This window comes from Astyanax mexicanus, chromosome 13 (assembly GCF_023375975.1).
Source record: "Astyanax mexicanus isolate ESR-SI-001 chromosome 13, AstMex3_surface, whole genome shotgun sequence".
NCBI classification, from domain to species: domain Eukaryota; kingdom Metazoa; phylum Chordata; class Actinopteri; order Characiformes; family Acestrorhamphidae; genus Astyanax; species Astyanax mexicanus.
This window is the reverse complement of record NC_064420.1, coordinates 5,622,879-5,630,785: the sequence shown is the minus strand read 5'-3', so window position 1 is coordinate 5,630,785 and position 7,907 is coordinate 5,622,879. Positions and strand designations below refer to the sequence as shown.

Below are 7,907 nucleotides of genomic sequence, written 5' to 3'. Positions count from 1 at the left end.
GATTTGTTGAAATCCACTGCTTTTTTCACTTTGAACTTTTTTAAATGCTGCATTTAAATGGAAGGCATAATGCTTTGCTAAAGTTGCAGCTATCACCCAGACACCTATACCACACGGGGGCAGGGCTGGAGGGGGAATGAGGCGGCACCAATTAGCAGTTACCAAAAGAACAGCGCTTGGTGGTGCATTCTCAACAGGGGGGAGGGATATCCAAAAGGCTGTTGTTAACAAGTGTAGTTCATTTTCTGGATTAAATACTGGAAACATAACACACATTAACACACACACACACACATACTCACACAGCGCTGTAGAGGGACTTTATTAGCGTGGGTTGGGGGGCAAGGGCACGACCAACATACATACATAAATATGTCTGGCTAGGCCTGACTCTGCTTGGAACTTCATCTCAAAGTGTGTGTGTGTATCTGTGTGTGTGCTTGTGTGCGTATGTGACCTGCTTGTGCTATCTCCATAACAGCAAAAAACAAAACAAAAAAAGAAATAAAACAAGACCCTGCATGGTGTTCAGGGCTGGCATGTGTTTAGGGTGTTAAAGGGCACAAGCCGGGCAGAATCCTGTACATGGCTCTGGGAACCGATGGATTTTCAAGGTCATACAAAGTCCTAGTGTCTTAGTGCGTTCACACTGTTTAGCATACTAGTGACTACACTATAAAATTTACTTACAAGAATTTAGAAAAGTTTAAGAAAATAAGAAAATAAGAAAAATGGCCTTGGTCAATTCTTCTTGCTTGTTGAACATCCTGTTCTTTATTTGTTGGTTTATTTCATGCAGAAACAATGCAGAAAAGAAAACAAGGGAAATAATTATGTAAGATATTTTACATCAATACATTTTTTAATTTGTTTGTTTTACTTCCTTTAGCAACAACTGCAATGTCTAATTTAACTATCTAATATAGCTTTCCATTTATAATAGCTGTGGACATTTAATTTAACCTTTTAACATCATCATCAACAAAAAAAAGCAGTTGAATATTTACAGTAAAAAAACACAGCCATGAAAAAATCATATCTGAGCCACATTGGGCAAAAAACAAATCAGATTTGATTCACTTCTGCCTGGTAATGTGAACGTAGACTTTGAGATCTGAATGTAATGAATATGATTTTTTTTTAGTTCCCGCAGTGCACAGATAATCCACTAGGGGAAACAGAAAATACAGTATATGTGTAAAGGGTTTTTCTTATTTATTTCTTAGTTATTTTAGTTATGGTGTATTGCATGTTAGATACATACTATTTAACATAATTATTTAATTTTCTTTTACTTTTCTATAGGTGTTGCTTTATTCACTGTGTAGAAAAATGGCCTTGGTCAATTCTTCTTGGTTGTTGAACATCCTGTTCTTTTTTTGTTTTGTTTATTTCATGCAAAAAAAAAAAAAACAATACAGAAAAAGAAAAAAAGGGGTAAAACTTATTTGAGATATTTTACATCAATACATTTTCATTTGTTTGTTTTACTTCTTTTTAGCAATAACTGTGTGGTGTAATATAGTTGTTTCATATATATTTCCATTTATAGTTGCAGTGGACATTCAATTTACTCCTTTAACATCATTATCAAAAAAAAAAAAAAAAAGTAGTGGCATATTTCATTTTTGGTGTTTTTTTTTGGTGTCGTTTAGGACAGTAACAAAAAAAGTTTTATTTTCAAATGTTTGATACAAATAATAAAAAATAATAGTAACTAAGCAAAATTCATTGATTAAAGCTGAGTATCATACTGCTTATGTTCTAAAACTACCAAAAACAGTCTAACCTGAGCTGATTGTTAAGGATAGTGCAATCCTTTCAAACCTTTCTTTAAAAATAACATGAATTAAATGTGCTCTAACAAATGGTTAAAGTTATATTATGTGAGTTATATTGCAGTGATGCAGAAACATAAAAATTGCCTTTAATGCAGAACAAGCAAAAGAGGAATGTAATACTCTAATATAAAGTCCAGTTAAATCAATATAACTAAAATATTTAATTGTTTTTTATGTCCATTGTAGTGGAAGCCTGTGTTTCACATTTTTATTTTATATTTTTTTTATATTGACCTTTTTTATTCCACAAACCATTCCTACACAGTAAAATAAACATGATTAACGTGTCTAAAAAAATAGCTCTTATTATTTTCCTTTATTGGGTTTAAGAGTGCTACTGATTTTTTCCAGTGAAGTGGGCGGGGCTAAGCTACTGTTTTATTGGCTTGTAAGCTTTTTTCATTGGCTGGTTCATGTTTCTCGCTCTATTCTAATAGACAACATTTATCAATCTCTATCAGTGGTATGTGCAACTCAACATTTAAAATAATTAAATAAAGTAATAAATATGTGATAAATAATACAAAAAAGGGTTAATTCAACGGTTAATTCAACATTTATTTAACATTTTAAATTTTTGCTCTTTTTTTTATTCTTCTTCCAAATCAGTATGCAGAAGAGGGGTCATGTGACTGCTCTGTGTCTTCTATGCTTCACACCACTGAAATCTGATTGGTTAGAGACACAGACTCCGGTGGAATGAAGGATAGAGTCCACAGATGTGCTCGGGTGCAGATTTGGAGTTGCTTGAAGGTCTGAGGGATCCTGTTAAAACAAAATTAGAGGTTAATTAAACAATGTGGATGGATGTAGAGCAAAAAAGAGGGTTTTTGTGTGTGTTTAGATTTTTATATTTGGGTATTTGTGTGTGTATTTATTGTGGGTTCCTCGAGACTCTTTAAGGTTCCCAAATATAGAACCATATAAAAGTAGTCCAACTGAAATATACACTGGAAAAAAAAACTTGATGCTCTGAAATAATGTTTGGAATGAAGACAAAAGCCTGTTGATATGTAATATATGCATATGTGTATTTTATTTAATATATAAATTATGTAATACATTTAATTTATGTGAACTATCTCTCAATGCAAGCGTTTCTCGGTTTAATGCACCATGCAGTAAAAAAAATCCTAATTTTAGTAGAATCTGGACGTTCGCCGTGCCCGTACGTGTGTGTGTGTGTGTGTGTGTGTGAGAGAGAGAGAGAGAAAGTTCAGCTAACTTCATGCCTTAGCATGACTTCTGTAACTTGACCTCTTGCCACAGCGAGCCCAGGCTTGCCTCCGCCTGAATGCCTCCAGGCCATGGAGGCGTCCGGGCCCGACTGCAGCAACCTCTACCGACACCAGTACAAAGCCCTGCGCCCTTCTTAGCTGAAACCCAACACCTCCACCCCACTGCTAACACCACTTACACACACACATATACACACACACACACCACCTGCACGGGCTTTTTTAGGGGAGCGTTTGCAGTTTTGCTTTTGATGGGAATCATAATACAAGCCCTTCCACCCACACGATTAGCAGTGAGGTCATGCTAAAGACTTCCTTTAGCTTTTTTTTTTGTTGTTGATTTTTTTAGATTCCAAAAATGATAAAATAGCCGATGGAAAACTTTGAATTAAGTATATTTGAGTATTATTGAGTATATTTAACTTTTTCCGTACAGCTTAAGCATTTAATGTGAGTATTTTAGTCCATTTTCATCCATTTAGTCTTAAAAATTACACTAGAAATGCTCAAATGTTTATATTAAATTAAATAAATAAATATATAGATATCATGTTATATCAACCCAGAACTGTTTAAAATTGACTAAAAGCTATAAGGATAATCTACATTGTTTTAATGTAGATTGTGTAAAGTATCAGTATATTTCTTGCACTTATCTTTAAATATAATAAAGCTCAGAAAAAGCTAAAAAAAAAAAATACAAAATAAATACAAAAAATATATATTCACACTCACCTCATCTGCCGCGATAGATCCACACATATATATTTTCAGCACAATTGTTAAAGTTAAATGTTCGACGGCATATACACCCAAAGTAAAAAAAAGAAAAAGAAAAAAAAGGTTTAAAATAAAAAAAGAGAGAGAGAGAGAGAAAAAAAGAAACACAGAAAAAAGACAGAAAGAAAGGAAGAAAAGGTAGATATGAGAGCAACAGCACTGTCTTCTCTCTGCACGTCTGCATGCCTTTATTTGCCTACCTGCCTCAGGTAGCCCTGCTTTACTTCTAAGCCTGGACCAATCAGAGTGCAGCGATTTGAAGTAAACCGCTCCCCTCACGGCCGCAAAGCGCAGCCACACCCAGAGTTGTCTCCAGAGCTGTATCTGTTTCTGAAGAAAACTAAAGAAAACTAAAGAAAAACAACAAAAATGTGACGAATAACTCAAAAAAAGCACATTTAAAGTGGTTTACGTGTGAATGTGATTTTTGCGTTGTGGTGTGAACGCATTTATTGATTCACTTTTATCATAGAACACAGTTAAAATGTACTGAATGTAATCAACCAACTATGTACACTTGCAGGTACAAGTTTCAGCACACCCCCATTTTTTTCAAGGATATTTTTGACATTTAAGCTCCTCAGGTTCAGTGAATGAACTGAAATAATGCAAAAAAACAGTTAACTTAAATGATAAAAAAAATGAATTTAACTGCCAGGGCTTTTTAATGATTTTTTTTATGTATTTTGTAAAAAAAAAAAAAAAAAAAAGGAGGAGGAGGGGAGCTTAAACATTTTGGTAGCACTGTACAATAAAGGTCACAATTAACAATACTAAACATTATTTGGTGGTCTCAACTTATGATTAATTGACATTAGTTAAGACTTTATTAAAACATTACTAAATTTTAAATGATTAATAATTCATCATATAAGACATTCTTACTTATTGTTAATTATTGTGCCCTTACTGTAAAGTGTATCTAATATGATAATTTATAAACTGTAAACCTAAATAAGTTGAATTTACTTAAATGATCTGAGGCAAATTTGATATAATCAGGGGAAAACATAGATTTGAAACACTTATAGATGATTAGATTGCATCAGCATCTTAAAACGTGAAGCTTGCTCTCACAGCCTACAACATCAAGACAGTACAGTTAATTTTACAACAGTTAGTTCCGATCCCGCAATGTGATTGGCTGAGAGATGTGTTCTATGAGTGCCGTTATTATTATGAGCCGGCAATGCACTGTAATGCACTATAACCGAAGCTCTCCATGTATTACTCTGCTGCGTACAGGTAACCTAGCAGAATGATGCAGCGCATACAAACCAAACAACACAGCTACAAATAGAGCAGCAAGGGAACTTTTTTAATTTGCGGAGTGTTTATAACCAAACAGATCATATTTTCTTTTTCGTCCTCTTCAACTCAAAATCTTTCAATGAACATTAATAACTGTGGTATAATCACAATAATACACTCGAGGTTTGTGCTATAACATGCAAATAAGCCACAACCAGTATGCAAATAGATAAACTGACCAATAGCAACAGACTAAACTCACTTTTTGCTAATAGTTAAACACATTAACAGCTACAGTGCAGCAACTCACACAGATTAAACCCCGGCCTTGTTCATTTCTCTTCAGTCTGGATCAAGTCTGAACCTGCTGTAGGAGCCCAGCCCTGCTGTGGATTTCAGGAGGGCAATCTGAGTCAAAGCAATGGGCTACAGGAAAAAGACTGGGGTGGGTGGGGGTGGGGAGGGAGGGGTTGGGGGCTTGGTGAGTCGGCCCGAAGCTCTTTCAGAATTCCTGAAGATCTATAGCTCCCTATCACCTGGCAGACTCCATCCCCAGTGTGTTTATTCCAACACTATCTTTGCCTCATATGATTTTATTGACGGGGCTCCAATAACTTTGAGTTATGAGCGCTTATTTACCGGCTCAGGCCTCGTGCACCGCCTGGAAAAGAAGAAGAGTGGAGGGCCAGACTTCTGTAATCTCGTTCGTGGAAGCTTTGGGCGGTTACTGATGAAAAACGAGCCACCAGGATAACTCTCTTACAGTAGAAATGATACAGACAGTACGGCCAGGAGTCAGCAGTCAGTGTAGAAGACATTCTCTAGAGCTATATAGTGATATAATGATAAATGTCTGCAAACTAGAGATGCACAATATATTAAAAATACCAGAATTTTCACTAGGTTCTACCAGAAATCCAATGCAGCAAAATGTCTAAAAGTTCTTTAACTCCCTACATTGTAAATCTAACCCTAATAGATTTAGAAGATTAGTTAATCAATATACAGGGGTTGGAAAATGAAACTGAAACACCTGTCATTTTAGTTTGGGAGGTTTTATGGCTAAATTGGAGCAGCCTGGTGTCCAATCTTCATTAATTACACATTGCACCAGTAAGAGCTGTAAAAGTGTGAAAGTTGTGAACAAGACAGCAAGTCTTTGTGATGCATCAAGAGCCACTGTATCCAGGGTAATGTCAGCATGTTACCAAGAAGGACCAACCACATCCAACAGGATTAACTGTGGACGCTGTTAGAGGAAGCTGTCTGAAAGAAAGGGATGTTCAGGTGTTAACCTGGATGGAATTCAATGTGCACCTCAACTCTCCTGTTTCCACCAAAAGATACTTGTTTTTCATTGGACAGCGATGATATGCACTCATTGCAATGATGATGCTGAAGGGATATAGCCTTGTGCAGCCGTACTGTAAATTTATTGAGTGTATGGATTGATTATATAAGTGGAACCATAGGTTATCCTTGTCGTTTCCATTGTGCTGTTCTAGTGGAACCCAACTAGTGAGATAAGAGTGTACCAATTAGACCAGTTTGTTCCAAAAGACTGGGTTGATGTTCTTAGCGTATTTGGAACTGGGGACAGAGAAGCCATTTAACTCAAATTTTCTGCTCATTACTTTTGATTAGAGTTTTATCATAAATGTTCCTCACAGGAGGTGCAGTTAAACTGAGAATTGTGTGGACTGTAGTGCTGTAGAGCTTAGTTTCTGAATCAGTTTCTCTGATTTTGCTATTTATAGGTTTATGTTTGAGTAAAATGAACATTGTTGTTTTATTCTATAAACCACAGACAACATTTCTCACAAATTCCAAATAAAAGTATTGTCATTTAAAGCATTTATTAGCAGAAAAAAGAGAAATGGCTGAAATAACAAAAAAAAAAGATGCAGAGCTTTCAGAAATCAAATTCTGCAAAAAAAAAAAAAAAAAAAAAAAAGTTAAAATTCATAAAGTTTTAAGAGTACAGAAATCAGTATTTGGTGGAATAACCCTGGTTTTTAATCACAGTTTTTTTCATGCATCTTGGCATCATGTTCTCCTCCACCAGTCTTACACACTGCTTTTGGATAACTTTATGCTGCTTTACTCCTGGTGCAACAATTTAAGAAGTTCAGTTTGGTGGTTTGATGGCTTGTGATCATCCATCTTCCTCTTGATTATATTCCAGAAGTTTTCAATTTGGTAAAATCAAAGAAACTCATAATTTTTTTGAGCTATATGTGTGTGTGGGTGTGTGGGGGTGTTTCAGCTGTGGGCCCTGGGTGTCTGGGGGTGGGGAGTGGTCCCAGATTAGATCTGATAAGATAGCAGGGACAGTGGGGGTGATATTGTGTCTTCACAGTGAATGGGGTGTGTGTGGGTGTGTGAGACAAACATTGACTCTTTATCTGTTACAGGATTGTGATGTCATCAGTCAATTCTGTGATATTCAGTTTATCTACACTAATCCAAGTTTGAAACAAAGGATTGATTAGACCCAGAATTTACATACTGCACTTTTATTTATTGATAATAACAAACTTGGGACAGTTTGAAAAATGCAACTAAATGAAAAACACAGTGTTTGTTACATTACCTTTCACGATTCCAAGATTTCATGTTTTATTTGGTCAACTGAATTTGTATTTGCCAGTATACTGTACACTACTGGTCAAAAGTTTAAGAACACCCCCATTTTTCCCCATTTAAGCTCTTTAGGTCAAGTTAATAACCTGAAATAGTACAAAATACAGTAGAAAAAAAAGTATACTATTAAGAAACAGCAACTTTTAAATGGTCT

General features: G+C 35.4%; 1 long non-coding RNA gene across 1 annotated transcript; it reads right to left on the bottom strand.

The window, feature by feature from the left end:
- Positions 1–1,399: 1,399 nt before the first annotated feature.
- On the bottom strand, positions 1,400–4,013 carry LOC111194092 (uncharacterized). Its single transcript, XR_002650893.2, has 2 exons — positions 3,815–4,013; positions 1,400–2,606 (listed from the first exon to the last, which is right to left on the bottom strand). It is a non-coding gene; the product is annotated as an uncharacterized LOC111194092 (long non-coding RNA).
- Between the last annotated feature and the right edge of the window lie 3,894 nt (positions 4,014–7,907).